The sequence below is a fragment of the Bos grunniens genome, chromosome 8, assembly GCF_055505025.1.
Source record: "Bos grunniens cultivar Pamir isolate PY7600 chromosome 8, Bosgru_T2T1.0, whole genome shotgun sequence".
Lineage (NCBI taxonomy): Eukaryota > Metazoa > Chordata > Mammalia > Artiodactyla > Bovidae > Bos > Bos grunniens.
In genome coordinates, this window is record NC_141172.1 from 59,326,440 (window position 1) to 59,343,271 (window position 16,832).

The 16,832-nt window shown below is 41.6% G+C and overlaps 1 long non-coding RNA gene across 1 annotated transcript in view; it reads left to right on the top strand.

Annotated features, from left to right (window-relative positions):
• Positions 1-13,589, top strand: part of LOC147367172 (uncharacterized) — a 36,731-nt gene extending 23,142 nt beyond the window's left edge. Inside the window, exons 3-4 of the long non-coding RNA XR_015169899.1 lie at positions 12,523-12,683; positions 12,790-13,589. This is a non-coding gene — a long non-coding RNA (uncharacterized LOC147367172). The remainder of the gene's footprint in view (positions 1-12,522; positions 12,684-12,789) is intronic.
• Positions 13,590-16,832: the final 3,243 nt, after the last annotated feature.

Here is a 16,832-nt window from a genome sequence, read left to right on the forward strand (position 1 = left end):
CAGCGCAGCCAAAAATAAATAAAATTATATTAAAAGAGAATTAATCAAGTTCCATGGAGTTTTTTGAAATGTAAAATCACAACTGTTCATCTATGTAGTGTTAATGGCTGCTTTTGCGCTCCAATAGCAGAGTTGAGTAATTACAACAGAAACTGTGTAGCCCACAGAGCCTAAATATTTATTATCTGGCCTTTTACAGAAGAAATCTACTGATTCTTGGTCTAGATAAAGATTCTCTGGATGGGAGAGGAGGACAGCTGGAGAAGTGAGAAAAGTATAGACTTTTTGGGTCTTTCACAAAGAGTGACCCCAGTCTCCCTACCTCCCCGCTAGACCAAACCTGGGGAGGTAAGGAGTAAAGAGTAGCAAATAACAGACCTTTCAGTTTGGGTAATCTGAATGCAGAGGGTTGATCCCATTACTGGTTAGAGCCCCAGAAAGGGGTAAAACTAGAAAATAAGTCACCGCATAGTAAGTCCAGGCCCCTGGTTCTCAAAGCCTTATCTTCATACGGGTAGCATCAACATCCCCTGGAAGCTTGTTCAAATTGTAAATTCTTCAGCCTTACTCTAGACCCACTGACTCAGAAGCCCTTCTGGTGGTGCTAAAGCACCAAAGAATTTGAGAAGCTAGGTAGGCAGGGCTTCAGCCAGCAGCTCAAAGTCCCTGTGACTCTGCGTGGCTTTGAGATGCTGACTGATCCCCATTAACCTGAGAGGGGCACAGAGGTAGCTGAAGGAGAGCTGAGTTTAAAGTCACATGCTCGGGGTCAAAGGAAGATGTGATAACAAACATGGGACAAGGACTGAAGCTCAGCTGGGGAGAAACACATATCAGTGATGGCAACATTTAGAAAAGGAAAGATGCAGGATTCCCAGGTGACAGAGTGGCTTTTGCCAAACAACAGAAAAAAACAGAACTTAGGTCCAGAAAAAATAAATTCCTTTTTTTCTCTAAGCCTTATGGAGGTATAACTGACAAATAAAAATTATATATATTTAAGGTGTATAATGTGATAATTTGATTTATGTATTCATTGTTAAACAATTACCACAGTTAAGCTAATTAACCCATTCATCACCTCACATAGTTACCTTTTTTTGTTCTGGTAAGAACACTTAAGAGCTACTCAACAAACTTCAAATATACAATATAGTATTATAGTGCATGTGTGCGAGTGACTGCACTTTCACTTTTCACTTTCATGCATTGGAGAAGACAATGGCAACCCACTCCTGTATTCTTGCCTGGAGAATCCCAGGGACAGGGGAGCCTAGTGGGCTGCCGTCTATGGGGTCGCACAGAGTCAGACACGACTGAATCAATTTAGCAGCAGCAGCGTGCTAAGTTGCTTCAGTTGTGTCCAACTTTTCGTAACTCTATGAACTGTAGCCCACCAGGATTCTCCAGGCAAGAATAGTGGAGTTGGTTGCCAAGCCCTCCTCATAGTATTATAGTATTATTAGCTATAGTCACCATGTTATACAGTAGACTGCCATAACTTACTCATCTTACTCATCAGTTATGAAGGTTTGTACCCTTTGACCAATATCTTCCCTTTTTCTCTACCCCCAGCCCCTGGCAGCAGCCATTCAACTCTCTGCTTCTCTGAGTTGAACTTTTTAGATTTCAGTAGAAATGAGGTCATACAGTACTTGTCTTTCTGTGTCTGGCTTTTTTCACTAGGCATATGTCTTCCAGGTTCATCCATGTTGTCGCAAATGGCAGGATTTCTTTCTTTTTATGGATGAATAATACTTACTTTTATAGAGCTGACTTGAACAATGCAGATGTTAAGGACACCAACCCTCTTGTTGTTGAGAACATGCATATAGCTTTATAGTCAGCCCTCCTTGTGAGAGTCCATTCGGATTCAACCAACCACATATCAGGTAGTACTGTGATTGTAGTTGCTTAGTTGCTCAGTTGTGTCCAACTCCTTAGCAACCTCTTTAGTGACCCCATTGACCGTAGCCCACCAGGCTCCTCTGTCCTTGGAATTTCCCAGGCAAGAATAATAGAGTGTGTTGCCATTTCCTTCCCAACCCAGGGATTGAACCCATCTCTCCTGAATTGGCAGGTGGATTCTTTTACCACTGAGCCACCAGGAAAGTCCAGTACTATGGAACATATTTATTAAAAAAAAAGAATCTAAGTTTAAGGGTTAACTTATATGTATAAATAAACATAGGTATATGTATATATCTCACATTTTATTTATTCATTTGTCTGTTGACCTGTTTCTTTTTAAAAATCACCAAAGAAAAAGAATAAGAAAAATCCTAAATATTAAAACTGGTTCCATATCTTGCTTATTGTGAATAATGCTACAATGAACACAGGACTGTAGAAACCACTTTTAGATCCTGATTTCAATTTTTTGACTATATACTCAGAAGTGGGATTACTGGATCATATGGTAAAATTAATTAATTTTTTTGGCCATCACATACAGCTTGAAGGATCTTAGTTTCCGCTATTGATTGAACCTGGGCCCCTGCAGTGAAAGTGCGGAGTCCCAACCACTGGACTGCCAGAGAATTCTCAATTTTTAATGCTTTAAGGAACTTCCTAATGACTGTGCTAATTTACATTCCCACCAACGGTATACAAGTTTTCTCTTTTTTCCACACCCTCACTTCACTTTCAGTTCAGTCGCTCAGTCGTGTCTGACTCTTTGTGACCCCATGGACTGCAGCACGCCAGGCCTCCCTGTTGCCATCCTAACAGGGGTGAGGTGGTATCTCACTGAGGTTTTGACTTGCGTTTCCCTGACGATTAGTGAGATTGAGTACCTTTTCATTGACCTATTAGCCCTTTGTATGTCTTTGGAATAAAGTTTCATTTCTTGAAACGTAAATTTGAGAACTGAGGTTTCTACTTGCCATATCCTTAATAAACGTTGTTTGGTTGTTTAGGGGAAATGTGGGGATATGAGGACTACTCTGGGGGAAAGTTCAAGATCCTATGCAGTCAGCTGGTAGTGAACTGTTTTGGAACTTGGATCCCAGACTCTGAATTGAAAACAAGACCTTGCTATTTGTAGCACCTATACTGCGAGAAGGGAGGGAAGAAGGGAATGCTTACCAGACAGAGGTTAGGACTATGAAGTTTTAATTCCCTAACCCACTAAAATAGAGACTCCTCTTTTATCCAGCAGTAAAACCTCAGATTCTCTTCCAAAAAGCACCTTGTGATTGTAGTATCAAACTGCAGGAGGACCCTTGTGACATAAGCAGGGCATATGAGGCATTATGACTCTCTGTGGTGGACATATAGCCAAAAGTCAGCCAATTTCAAAAATTGTCATGTTAGCCATTTTCAAAAAGACGATTTGATTACAAACACTATAGATACTTGGTCCTATTTCTTATTAAAAATCACAAGAGAAAAATAATAAGAAAGATCCTATATATTAAAGAGATTTAAGAAACTTGCCACCAATTACAAAGCATAGATCTTTATACTTTGAATTCTGATTTGAACAAACTGGTAAAAATGAGACAATTGAGGGAATGCACACTCTGAATATTTGATTATATTAAGTAAGTTTTATAAACATTTTTACATGTAGAATAGCATTGTGGTTATGGTTTAAAAATAATTCTCATTTTTAGAGACATCTAAAATATTTATATGAAAAGATATAATATCCGGGCAAGGGTACTAGGCAGGCATACAGATGAAACCAGACTGACCATGAGGTGATAAGTGTTGTAGCTTGTTGATGAGTGTATGGGTTCATTATACTATTCTGGTCCATTGTTGCATATATTTCAAATTTTCCAATATAAATAGTCTAGCTTTGTTTTTTAAAAAGCATTTTTGAAAGAGTAGCAATAACATTAACTTGAAAGAAGTCACAGTCATTTGCCCCCCCCAAAAAAAAATATTTAGAATTTCTATAAAAGCATTACAGTATTTGTGCAGGTGAGTAAAACATTAGAGATATTTTTGACACTGGAGTTTTGCCAGCCTGATATTTTCCAATGTTTCATTAGGGAGGGGCTGCTTTCCCATCATTTTCTCCTCTCTTGGGACAGATCAATCCACAGATTCATATCTGTGCGTTCACTGGGCTGTGGGTGTGTCTTTCTAGGGATGACTGCTGTTCACCATCACTGTAAGATGGGGAAGGTGAGTGAGGGGGAAGGAAGACCTTCCACGTAGGCAGCAGCAAACTAACATCACAAGTGAGGTAAAGACTGCAAGGAATCCTGTAGGCAGGATTCTCTCTGAGGTTTCCCAGTTCACACAGCTAGTCCTCGAATTATTTATCTGCATATCCACACAATTCTCCAAGAACACTTCACAGTGGCTATTTCTTAGTTAGTTGTGGATGTCACTTCTCTTTCCAGGTGAAAGCTACTACAGAGCAGTGAAAACTGAGGAATTCCCTTTCTGGCTATCATAGTCCCGGACGGTACTGTGAGACTGGAGACTCCTGGAGAGGACTCAGGAGTACTTAGTTCTCAGAGCTTTTTGATGTGGCTTTGGCTTCTCAGCTCTTAGTACTTTTGATATGGCTGTGGCTTGTCTCCTCTCCAGGCAGGCTTGCAAAGAGATGTGCATATCCACATGGGTGGTCTGGTACAAAGGACAGTCATGGGAGTGGCCAAAAGAATTTCATAAGGTGGAACAAATCCCCTTGGCAGGTCTTTCTCAAGAATTCCAGTTGTGTACCTGGTTTCCCACTCTGGAATGAATCTATTGATATGGAGTCCAATCTTGACCTGGAAACCTCCCAATATATTATATGCCTCCTAATAATATATATATATTTTATTTTATAACATATAATATATTGTATGTTGGAAAATTTTTACCCGTACCTTTTTATTAAAGTAATAGTATTTGCTTTTCAGCAGGGGAGGCCTCAAGCCATTGAGAATAGCTATTTCTTGCTGCCTAACACCCCAAAACTCAATGATTAAAACAATAATATATTATTCTGAGGTCTGAGAACACAGTCCACCAGAGGATTAGCAATGACACTTTCCCACTCCTTTCCTCACCTTTACACTTTTAAATCTTCTCATCCCCACCTTGCTTTGTCCAGACTCCCTTTTCTAGCCTCAGCTGCTTTGAGCAGATGACTCTCAAAGACTGTTTTATTTGTCTACAAAATGGACACATTAATCCCTACCCATTTCATAGCGAAGGTCCAGGAGGATGAGGACATGCTCTGAATATCGCCAAGGGCTGGGCGAGGTGGCGTCAAGGTAGTGGAAGACACTATAGGGACCTGCTCAAGGCCACCTCAAGGTGGCGAGTGATCAGGTCTCCACCTCCCATCCCTGGGTTCTGGCCAGGAACTGTGAGTGAGTCAGTGTGAGTGTGTGAGGGTATGAGTGAGTGTAAGTGGAGATCTCCCTCCAAGGGACTCTTGGAGGGGAAGAAAACCCTCCTCTGCTTCCAATTGTAAGACTTCCAGTTTATTAAATTAAAAAGTAAAAAAAAAAAAAATTATTCTCATGAGTCTATGGGTCGGGAATTAAGTCCAGGCTTGGCTGGGTGGTGCTTCTGTTCTTCATGACAATAGCTGGGTCACTCAGGCACATTCAGCTGGCAGTTGGGCAGCTGAAGCAGCTTCAGTGTTCCTCCACACAGTCTTTCTCCAGGTTTCCTTGGGTTTCCTGTGAGAAAAGGTTTCTTCACAGGATGGTGGTCTCAGGTGAATCTCATTCTTACATGGTGGCTGGCTTATAAGAGGGCATCAAGCCAGTTCTGTTAAAGTATTGGCCCAGTGACACACTTCTGCCATATTCTTTTGGCCAAAGCAAGTCTGAAGGCCAGCCTAGATTCAAGGGGTGAGGAAGCAGAATTTACCTTTTGATAGAGGAATGGCATGCATGGACAGGGAGGAAAGGAATGAATGAAAGCCATGTTCAGAGAGCATCTACCAGTCACTCCTCTGACCACAACAATTCATATCTCTCCCACATGTAAAACAGACTCACACCCTCCCCGCAAAGTCTCATTCCATTAAGGCCTTGTTTTGAAGTCTAGGAGCTTATCCTTTAAATTAGGTCTAGCTGTGAGATGTGAAACACAGAGTGGTGAGGTGGGGATAAGAGGGATAAGATAACATTAGACCCCATCCTTCATAGAGCCAGGGATCACTACATAGCAGTTGCTGGTTCCCATCAATCCTGAAATTCAGCCAGGACACACATCTCCAGATTCCCCAGAACACAATCTCTCTCATTCTCTCTATATATACATACAGATAGAGAGATACAGCGGAGAAGGCAATGGCACCCCACTCCAGTACTCTTGCCTGGAAAATCCCATGGACGAAGGAGCCTGGTAGGCTTCGGTCTGTGGGGTCGCTAAGAGTCGGACACGACTGAGCAACTTCCCTTTCACTTTTCACTTCCATGCACTGGAGAAGGAAATGGCAACCCACTCCAGTGTTCTTGCCTGGAGAATCCCAGGGACAGGGGAGCCTGGTGGGCTGCCGTCTATGTGGTCACACAGAGTCGGACACGGCTGAAGTGACTTAGCAGCAGAGAGATACAGAAAGAAAAAAAAACATTATATATATATACATATATATAATGTATATGTATATGTAATGTATATATACATATATATGTGTATATATATATAATATGGAAAGAGAGTGATTTATTCTGAGGAATTGGCTCATGCAATTATGGTGGCTGAGAAGGCACATAATCTGCACTCTGCAAACTGGAGACCTAGGAAAGCCAGGGGTATAATTTAGTCAGAGTCCCAAAGCCTGAGAAGTGAGCTGATGGTGTAAATCCTAGTCCAGGGGTAGAAGATGAGATGAGACATCTCAGCAGTTCAAGCAGTGATGCAGGAAATAATGGGCAAATTCGTTTTCCCGCGGCCTTTGTTCTGTCTAGGCTTTCAGAGGATTGGATGGTGCCCACGCAAATCAGGGGAGTTGGGGGGGAGGGCTAATCTGCTTTGAGTCCACCAATTCAAATGCTAACTCATCCAGACACATCCAGAAATAACATTTAATCTGGGCACCCTGTGGCTCATCAAGTTGACACATAAAATTAGCCATCCCACATGGTATGGATGTACCACAGATTATTTAACCATTCATCTGTTGAAAGACACTTGGGCAGTTTCCAATTTAGGGCTATTGTGAATAAAGCTGCTATGAACATTTGAACATTCATGGACATGATTTTGTGTGAAAATAAATAATCGTTTCTCTGAGATAAATGCCTAAGAGTGAAATTGCTGGGTCACATGTTAAGTCCATTTTTGATTTTAAAAGACACTGTCCAACTATTTTTCAAAGCAGCTGCATCATTTCACATTCTCACCAGCAATGTATGAGTGAGTGATCCATTTTCTCTGTATCCTCACCATCACTTATTTTAAATTTTAGCCATTTTTAATATTTTGGCAGTCAAAATTTCTCCACAAATTTCTGAAATGTTTCTTAGGTAGCACTGCTTCCAATGAGAATAGCTAGGTCACTGGTTCTCAAACTAGACTGCCCACTGGGATTGTCTAGGGAACTTGTGCTTGGGTCCTTCCCTCAGAGACTAATTCCATCTGGAATTTTTAAAGTTCCCCAGGGGATTTCAACACACAGAAAAATTCATGAAACATTGATGTTATTCTCATAACTTAGTCATTTTAATCCTAAAATTTCAAGATTCTGTGAATGAGATAAATTTAAGGATTGAGGTAATTGTCTCTTGAATAAAGAAAGATTGAAAAGCCGGAGCTGCATTATATTCCCAGCAGAGTGTCAGGAGAAAGCAAGCATAGGGGGGAGTAAAAATAACTGTGGTCCAACAAGCCCTATTATAAGAAAAAAACTTCAAAAACAGACATATAAAAGACCAAAACCCAAATCAAATTATATAAAAACAAACTACAAAAGCCCGGGAAACATTTCAATTCCTAGAATTATGGTGTAGTGGTAGAAAGAGAAAGGGTTTTGGAGTTAGAAGTCCTGGTTTTTCCCACTTAGAACCTGTGAGATCTTGGATGAATCACTTGCTCTCTCTAAATTTTAACTCACCGCTGAAATCTATAGCAAAAAGGTTACTTTAGAGGTTTTTTGCAAAGGTTAAATATACTGATATGTGCTGTATTTTTAACCATAACACACTGAAATTGTGACATATTTATTTTTTATAAGAAAATTAGAAACATTTGTTATCTGAGCAGCATCTGGCTCACCCCAACAAATATTTAATGAGCATCTTTGATGTAATACTTGCTATACAGTACACATTTTCTTTTTATAATTTCTTAGTTTTTATATTTTTACCTGGAAATCTCAAACACATACAAGTAGAAAGAAGAATGTAATTTGATGCTTCTTAAGCATTAAGTGTCCCTATGGTTCACCTGGAGAGCTTGTTAAACTGCAATTCTGACTCAGCGATCTGGAGTGGGGCCTGAGACTCTGCATTTTACAAAGCTTCCCTGTGACTGACATGTTGCTGACCGCAACTACCGTATGTTTGCACTGCCCTAAGGAAACACCATAGACTGGGTGGCGTAAACAACAGACACTTATTTCTCATAGTTTTGGAGGCTAGTCTGTCAGATCAAGGCACCAGCATCGTCAGGCTCTGGTGAGGGCCCTCTTCCTGGTTTGCAGACGGCTGCCTTCTTTCTGTACCCTCACTAGAGGGAGATCTGGTGTTTCTTCCTGTTCTTGAAAGAGCACTAATGCCATCATAGGAGCTCCATCCTCATGATCCCCTAATACTTCTTCATTATTACATCATAAAGCTTAGGGCTTCAACATAAGAATATTGGGGAGACACAGATATACAGCCCATAACACAAGGATATAATGAACCCCCAGGTATTCTGCTTAACTTCAATAGCAATTAACTCATGTTCAATTTTGTTTTCACTTCCTCATCCATCTCTTCTTCCCCTTGCCCTCTACAGATTATTCTGAAGTATATACAGACATTCTATCATTACACCTATATTTCATTATGTATCTTCTAAAAAGATATTAAAATACTCCCTTTGAAAAAATATAACTACCAAATCAATACTCTCCCCCCCCAAAAAAATTAACAGTGATTACTTAATATCACCCGAAATCCACTCAGCATTCATATCTCCCTTAGTGCTTCTTTACTGTGACATGTTAAGTTTGTCTCTTCAGTCTCTTTTAATTGGAAGATTCCTCTTCCAGTCTTGCTCTTTCCTCACTTTTTTTTTCCTTTAAAGAAACCAAGGTGTTTGTCCCATAGAGATTTCCATACTCCAGTTTTGCTGCTCTGCATCCTCATGAGGTTGATTAACATGGCTCTTTCTTTCCTGTATTTTCTGTGAATTGGGAGTTGGATCTAGAGCCTGATTTGGACTCAGGTTTGCTTTTTTGGCAAGGCTGCTTCAGAGGTGGCGCTGTGCGCTTCATCAGGAGATCCATAATGTCTGGCTGTCCTTCTGTTCCAAACCTTTCAAAAGGAGTTGGCTCTTCAAATAATGAAACCATGATTGGGGCATGCTGCCACCAGGTGGTAGCAGCACGCATAGCCGCAGAACAAGAGACACTTTTAGGCAGAGATCCCAGAGGCAGGACATGATTTCCTCCTTTTGAACCTACATTAAATCACTGGGATTTTTAAACATGACACTTTTAAACATGATATTAATGCTTTATCTTTGTAGCATGTTTATAGCATGTCATAATAGCTACACTTCATTGAACCCAAGAACCTTACATCTACGATCTCATTTAATTTTCACAACGGCCAGGAAAGTCCATCATTGTGTCAGTAGCAAAACAGTGGTGAGGCTGGGATTTGATGTCTACACTGTTCTCTTTAACATTTATGTACCTTGCCACATTCTCTTTTGGTTTGTGCTGAAGTCACCTGTACTTGCTGTCCTCTCCCTTCCCCAACTTACAGCTCTGCTAATTCTTTTCCAGCTCCCCTCCCAACCTCTCCTCCATTCTCTCTCCACCCATCCCTGCCCCAGGAAGCTGGTTTCTGTGGATTTTATCCCCAGGCTGCCTTTCCTGCTGGGTTCCAATTGAATTCACCCCAATTTATACTTTGTGCTTCTCCCCCACCTCACGGTTTCCAAGGGCTGCTTCCCTCAACTACAACTTCTGCACCATGTGGCCCCTCTTCCATGGCTTTTCACCCAACTTCAGTTAATACAATCTTCTTCTCCTGCTCTTTAGGCTTCAGCTTCTCACTATTCTATTTGCTGGGTCTCAGCTTCCCCTTTAATATGCTTACTCCACCTACCTCAGTAAAGAGCATCTTCATTACAACCCCCCAGCTGGCGGGCCTGTGCTTCCTGCTGGGACTGTCTCATATTCATTGACATCCTCACCTTTCATTTTCTTCTCGGTTCCTTCAGTGAGGCAAGCTCCCTAGCGCTTCTCTGAAAGGTTACCACCATTTCCACCTTCCCTAAGGAAGGTTAACTCTCCATTCCCATCTTATTTTTATCTCCCAGCAGCTTTTGATGCACTCCTTGAAGCACTTCCTCCCCAGGCTTCCCAGTCACCATATGCTTGTCCTCGTACCTTCTCAGCCACTTCTTGTCTTTCTGACCACATCGTGGTGGCATGTCCTGGTGTGCAATCCACAAGCCTCTTCTCCATCTCCACTGTCTTCCTACTCATCTCATCTAGCTCTGGAGCTTAAATACCACCTCTGCACAATGACTCTCCAGCCTGTGTGTAGTCTCAACCTATCTCCCGAGCTCCAGAATCACGTATCTAGCTGCCTACTTGTCGTTCTAAAATTAACAAGCCTCAGATAGAATTCTTGATTCCAGACCTCCTCCCACCCCGCCCCTATATATAACCATCTCAGTTGATGGTATCACGATTCACCCAGTTGCTCAGCTCAAAAACCTTGGAGTTATCCTTGATTCTTCTTGTTTCCTCATTCTTCAAAAAGTTTCCTCTTTCAAAATATAGAAAGTGAAAGTGAAGTCACTCAGTCGTGTCTGACTCTTTGCGATCCCATGGACTATAGCCTACCAGGGTCCTCTGTCCATGGGATTTTCCAGGAATACTGGAGTGGGTTGCCATTTCCTTCTCCAGGAGATCTTCCCAACCCAGGGACTGAACCCGGGTCTCCCTCATTGTAGGCAGACACTTTATTGTCTGAGCCACCAGGGAAGTCCTTCAAAATATAGCCAGCGTCCCAAAATCAGAAGGCAGCTGTGCAGGCGATCAACTGGAAGGGGTAAGAGTTTAAGCAGTAAGACCTATCAAGAAAGACCACTACTGCTGTCCAAGTGGATGATAGTGGCTTGGATCTGAGCAACAGTAATGGATGGTGAAAAGCTTTTGGGACACTGGATATATTCAAAATATATCCAGTTGATTGCCTGCACAGCTGCCTTCTGATTTTTTAAAAATTGTAAATCAGGTCATATCACTCTCCAAGCATGACTTTACATCACACTTGCAGTGAAGTCTGAAGTACTTCACTGGACTTCAGGGCCTTATGCAATCTGGTGGCCCCACCTCACTACCTAATTGCCAGCTTCTCTGCTCTTGTTCTCTCTAGCCACACGGGCCTTTGAACATGCTGAGCTTGGTCCTGCTCGGAGCCTGTCTCTGTTGTTCCCCCTGTGTGGAATGTTCTTTCCCATCTTCATATGGCTCTATTTCTTCCCCTTCTCACCTCCACTCTCTTGTCATCTCCTCAGAGGGGACTTTCTGGATGGCCTTATCAAAAGCAGCAGCTCTCTGTTTTGCTACACACATTTGTCTCTTTTATTTTTTAGATTCCACATGTGATACCACACAGTGTTTCTCTGACTTATTTCACTAAGTATAATATTCTCTAGGTCTATCCACACTGCTGCAAATGGCAGAATTTCATTATTACTTTACAGCTAATATTCAATTGTATATGCATATAGCACATCTTTTTTTTTCGGCCACACTGTGAGGCATGTAGGATCTTAGTTCCCTGACCAGGGATCACACCTGCACCCCTAGTACTGGAAGCTAGGAATCTTAACCACTAGACCACCAGGTAAGTCCCCACCATATCTTCTTTATCCATTTGTCTGTTGATGGACGCTTGGGTTGCTTCCATTCCTTGGCTATAGCAAACAGTGCTGCTGTATATGGCAAAACAGAAACAGGTTCAAGATATAGAAAATAAACCAGTGACTACCAGTGGAGAGCAGGAAGGAGGGAGGGGCAAGATAGGGATGTGAGATGAAGAGACACAAACTACTATTACAAAACAGATGAGCAACAAGGATATTCTGTATAGCACAGGGAATTATAGCTGTTATCTTATAATAACTTTTAATGGAGTATAATCTGTGAAAATACTAAATCACTATGTTGAACACCTGAAACTAACATTGTAAATCAACTATATCTCAATAAAAACAAAAGAGCAATTCTCTCTTTGCATCACTTTCTATTCCCTCTCCCTACTTAGTCTTCTTAGTCAGCAAATGTCACAATCTGAAATGAAATCATTTATGTGTTCTCTGCAGTATTTGTTGAGTGTGTTAATGAGTGAGCAGTTTCACTTTCACCCCTGTCTCTGTACACAGCAAGCACTCGGCACACGCCTGGCCTACTGCAGAATCTTAGAGTCCAGGCCCTGATTCGGAAGGCTCCAGGCCTGGTGCAGCCCCTTCTGGACTTGGAGGTTGATGGTATGCGAGCTCACTAGGATCCCCTGACGGCTCTGCATGGCCTTCTCAAAGGCAGGGTGAGTATCATGACTACAGGATTGGAGGTTTAGAAAGACTGTCAATGAGCCTTCTTACTGCAGCCATGGACGTTTCTTAGTCACAGCCCTTCTCTCTGTCCTTCAGTTCAGATCTACATACATCCCAGAGGAGGCAGAGTGAAGGAAGCTCTGCTGTGATGAGCTCATGACAAGGAGGGGTCCACAATGACTGTTGCAGAGGACTGAGTGCACAATAGAGGCCAAGAAGACAGGCCAAAGTGCCTCAGCTGCAGCCCATCTGGTCCCAGTGTACTGACCCGAATCTTTCTGCCCTTGGATCTGCTGCCTCACCTGAACCTGGAAATATTCCTCAGAATGAACAGGTTGGGCTTTCCACACTACAGCCCAGTTTCAGGGATTCTGGGAATCTTGGCTGGCATGAATAGTTTCTGAGTGGAGAGTTAAAGCTATTTTGAGAAGGCTGCTCTGTGGGCTCTGGTTACTGAAGATGACCCTCCGGATGATCTGTTCTTCTGATGGCCATGATCGCAGGCACACATAGTGCTGCAGCTGAACTGGAGTTGGGAGACAATGCAAGATCACTCTTTCCTTGGTAGGTGTAGATGTTCATTCATTTACATGTCATTTAAAATGCACTGAGGTTTTTCAAAAAATTATTTTAAAAATTGAAGTACAGTTGTTTTACAATGTTAATTTCTATTGTACAGCAAAGTGACTTCAGGTATACACATGTATATATATTCTTTTTATATTCTCTTCCATTATGATTTATGTATTGAATTGTTACGAGCCAACTCTGCAGATGGTGACTACAGCCATGAAATTAAAAGATTCTTGCTCCTTGGAAGAAAAGCTATGGCCAACCTAGACAGCATATTAAAAAGCAGAGACATTACTTTACCAATAAAGGTCCATCTGGTCAAAGCTATGGTTTTTCCAGTAGTCATGTGTGGATGTGAGAGTTGTAGCACCGAAGAATTGATGCTTTTGAACTGTGGTGTTGGAGAAGACTCTTGAGAGTTCCTTGGACAGCAAGGAGATCCAACCAGTCAATCCTATAGGAAATCAGTCCTGAATATTCACTGCAAGGACTGATGCTGAAGCTGAAACTCCAATACTTTGGCTACCTGATGCAAAGAACCTACTCATTGAAAAGACCCTGATGCTGGGAAAGATCAGAGGTGGGAGGAGAAGGGGGTGACAGAGGATGAGATGGTTGGATGGCAACACCGATGCGATGGACATGAGTTTGAGTAAGCTCTGGGAGCTGGTGATAGACAGGGAAGCCTGGAATGCTGAAGTCCATGGGGTTGCAAAGAGTCGGACACAACTGAGCAACTGAACTGAACGTTTTTGTGATGTTTAACAATATTCCTTTCTCCATGTGGTTTACTATTCTCCCCTCAACTCATCCCCCCAACACCCTCCTTCACTCAAAGTGCTGCCCTTTTTTGTTGTTTATGTCTCTAGGGAAGGAATGTGATAGATATGAAGGAAAAATCAAAGGAGTCTCTTGCTTTTGTGTCCAAAAATGTGTGCCTTTCCATAAAGAAGACTTCAAGAATTGATAAAACCTCTGCAGGAGACAGCAGGGCTTTGCAAACCTCTCCCTCAAACAGAGACGAGGTTTCCCTAAGGCTGGAAGAAAGAAAAGACAAAGGGGAAGTCCTGATGACTCAGATCTTGGTGGCATTCCAAGAGACAAGACCTGCCTTCTGGACAGAGCCCCAAGAGGCAAAGCTGAAGTCTGGGAGGAGGGAGCAGCCTGATTCCCGTACTGTTAGATGGCACAAAGGGGAAAAGAGCTTCTGGGGTGAAGGTCCTGGCTCTCAGGAAGGAGAACAGTAGTGACAGTCACTTGGCATGGCTGTCACTATGATGACCAAGGCTGTCATGGCTGTCATAGTGACCAAAGGTCAGATGCTCACCTCCATCATCTTGATGGGATGGGGAGAAACTGAAGGGTGGATTCTAAAAGACTATGTTTCTGCTACTTTGGCAGAATGGAGATTTAAATTCAAAACTTAAAGTTATTAGAAAATATTAGCTATATTCCATGTTGCTATACAATATACCCTTGTAGCCAATTTTATACATAGTAGTTTGTACCTCTTAATCCCCTACCCCTATCTTCCATCTCCTCACTGGTAACCACTAGTTTGCTCTTTTTATCTGTGAGTTTGCTTCTTGTTATATCCACTGATTTTATTTTTTAGATTCCATATACAAGCGATGTCATACAGTATTTGCCCTTCTCTGTCTGACTTATTTCACTAAGTATAATACTCTCTAGGTCCATTATGTTGTTGCAAATGGCAACTTTTCATTCTTTTTTATGGCTCAGTAATATTCTACCATATATATATTATATATATCACATCTTTATCCATTCATCTGTTGATGGACATCTAGGTTGCTTCCATATATTGGCTATGGTAAATAATGCTGCTATGAACACTGGGGTTCATGTACCTTTTTGAAGTAATGTTTTAATTTGCTTTGGATATATACCCAGGAGTGGAAATGCTAGATCATATGTAGTTCTACTTTGAGTTTTTGAGGAGTCTCCATACTGTTTTCCACAATGGCTGCACCAAGTTACATTCCCACCAACAGTATACAAGGGTTTCCTTTTCTCTGCATCCTCACCAACATTTGCTATTTGTGGGTTTTTTGGCAGATAGCCATTCTGACAGGTGTGAGGTGATATCTCACTGTGGTTTTGATTTGCATTTCTCTGATGATTACCAATGTTGAACATTTTTTCACGTGCTTATTGACCATCTGTATGTCTTCTTTGAAAAAAATGTCTATTCAAGTGTTCTGCCTATGTTTTTAATCAGGTTGTTTTTTTGATACTGAGTTGTATGAGTAATTTATATATTTTGGATCTTAACCCTTTATTGATCATATCATTTACAAATATTTTCCCCCATTCAGTAAGCTGTCTTTTTGCTTTGTTGATAGATTTTTTTTTTTTTTTTTGCTGTGCAAAGATTTTAATTAAGTCTCATTCATTTATTTTTACTTTTGTTTCTCCTCTCCCACTTTTGTCACTGACTACTTACATTTCCTGGATTAGTGTTTCTCTGATCATTGTGACTGTCTTAGTTGGCTGGTTTCTGTTCTCCTGGTAAAGATTTGAGGAAATTATCTTTATTTTGTTGGCAACACACACAATTTAATGCCTTGAGTGGGCAAGATTTCTAAATTTTGGTGATTTTCATAAATCCTATTCATTCCAATCAGAGCAAGAGTTCCTGCCCAGGTTCCCAGGTTCTGGGAGTGCAGACTATTCAGAGAGGATAATCTAGCTCTGAAACCACTGTTCACATACAGGGATTTTTCTGTTATTTCATACAGAACATTATTCATAAACATTAAAAAAAATTTTTTTTAAACATGTACTAAGTCGCTTTAGTCATGACCCTATGGACTGTAGCCCACCAGGCTCCTCTGTCTGTGGGATTCTCTAGGCAAGAATACTGGAGTGCGTTGCCATGCCCTCCTCCAAGGGATCTTCCTGACCTAGGGACTGAACCATGTCTCTTACGTCTCCTGCCTTGGCATACAGGTTCTTTATCATTAGCACCACCTGGGAAGCCCCTATAATTTTTTTTTAAAATAAAATTATTTAAAAAATAATTTTCTTTATTTTTGGCTGTGCTGGGTCTTGTTGCTTCTCAGGCTTTTCTCTAGTTGTGGTCATCGGGGGTTACTGTGCAGTGCACAGACTTCTCATTGCAGTGGCTTCTCTTGTTGCAGATTATGGGCTCTAGGTGCACAGGCTTCAACAGTCATGGTGCATGGGCTTAGTTGTACTGTGGCATGTGGGATCTTCCTGGACCAAGGATCAAACCTGTATCTCCTACACTGGTAGGCAGATTCTTTACCACTGAACTACCAGGGAGCTAGTCTTTACCACTGAGCCACCAGGGAGCTACTCTTTACCACCGAGCCACCAGGGAGCTAATAGCCCCAAACTGTGATCATCCCAGATGTCCTTCAACAGGTGAATGGTTAAATAGATTGTGGCACATCCAATCATGGAATGTTACCTGGCAATAAAAAGGAATGTACCACTGATACATGTGACAGCTTGGATGAATTTGTTTTGCAAAATGTTACCACTGTGTGTGACATACCACTGTGCGTTACCAGTGTGTG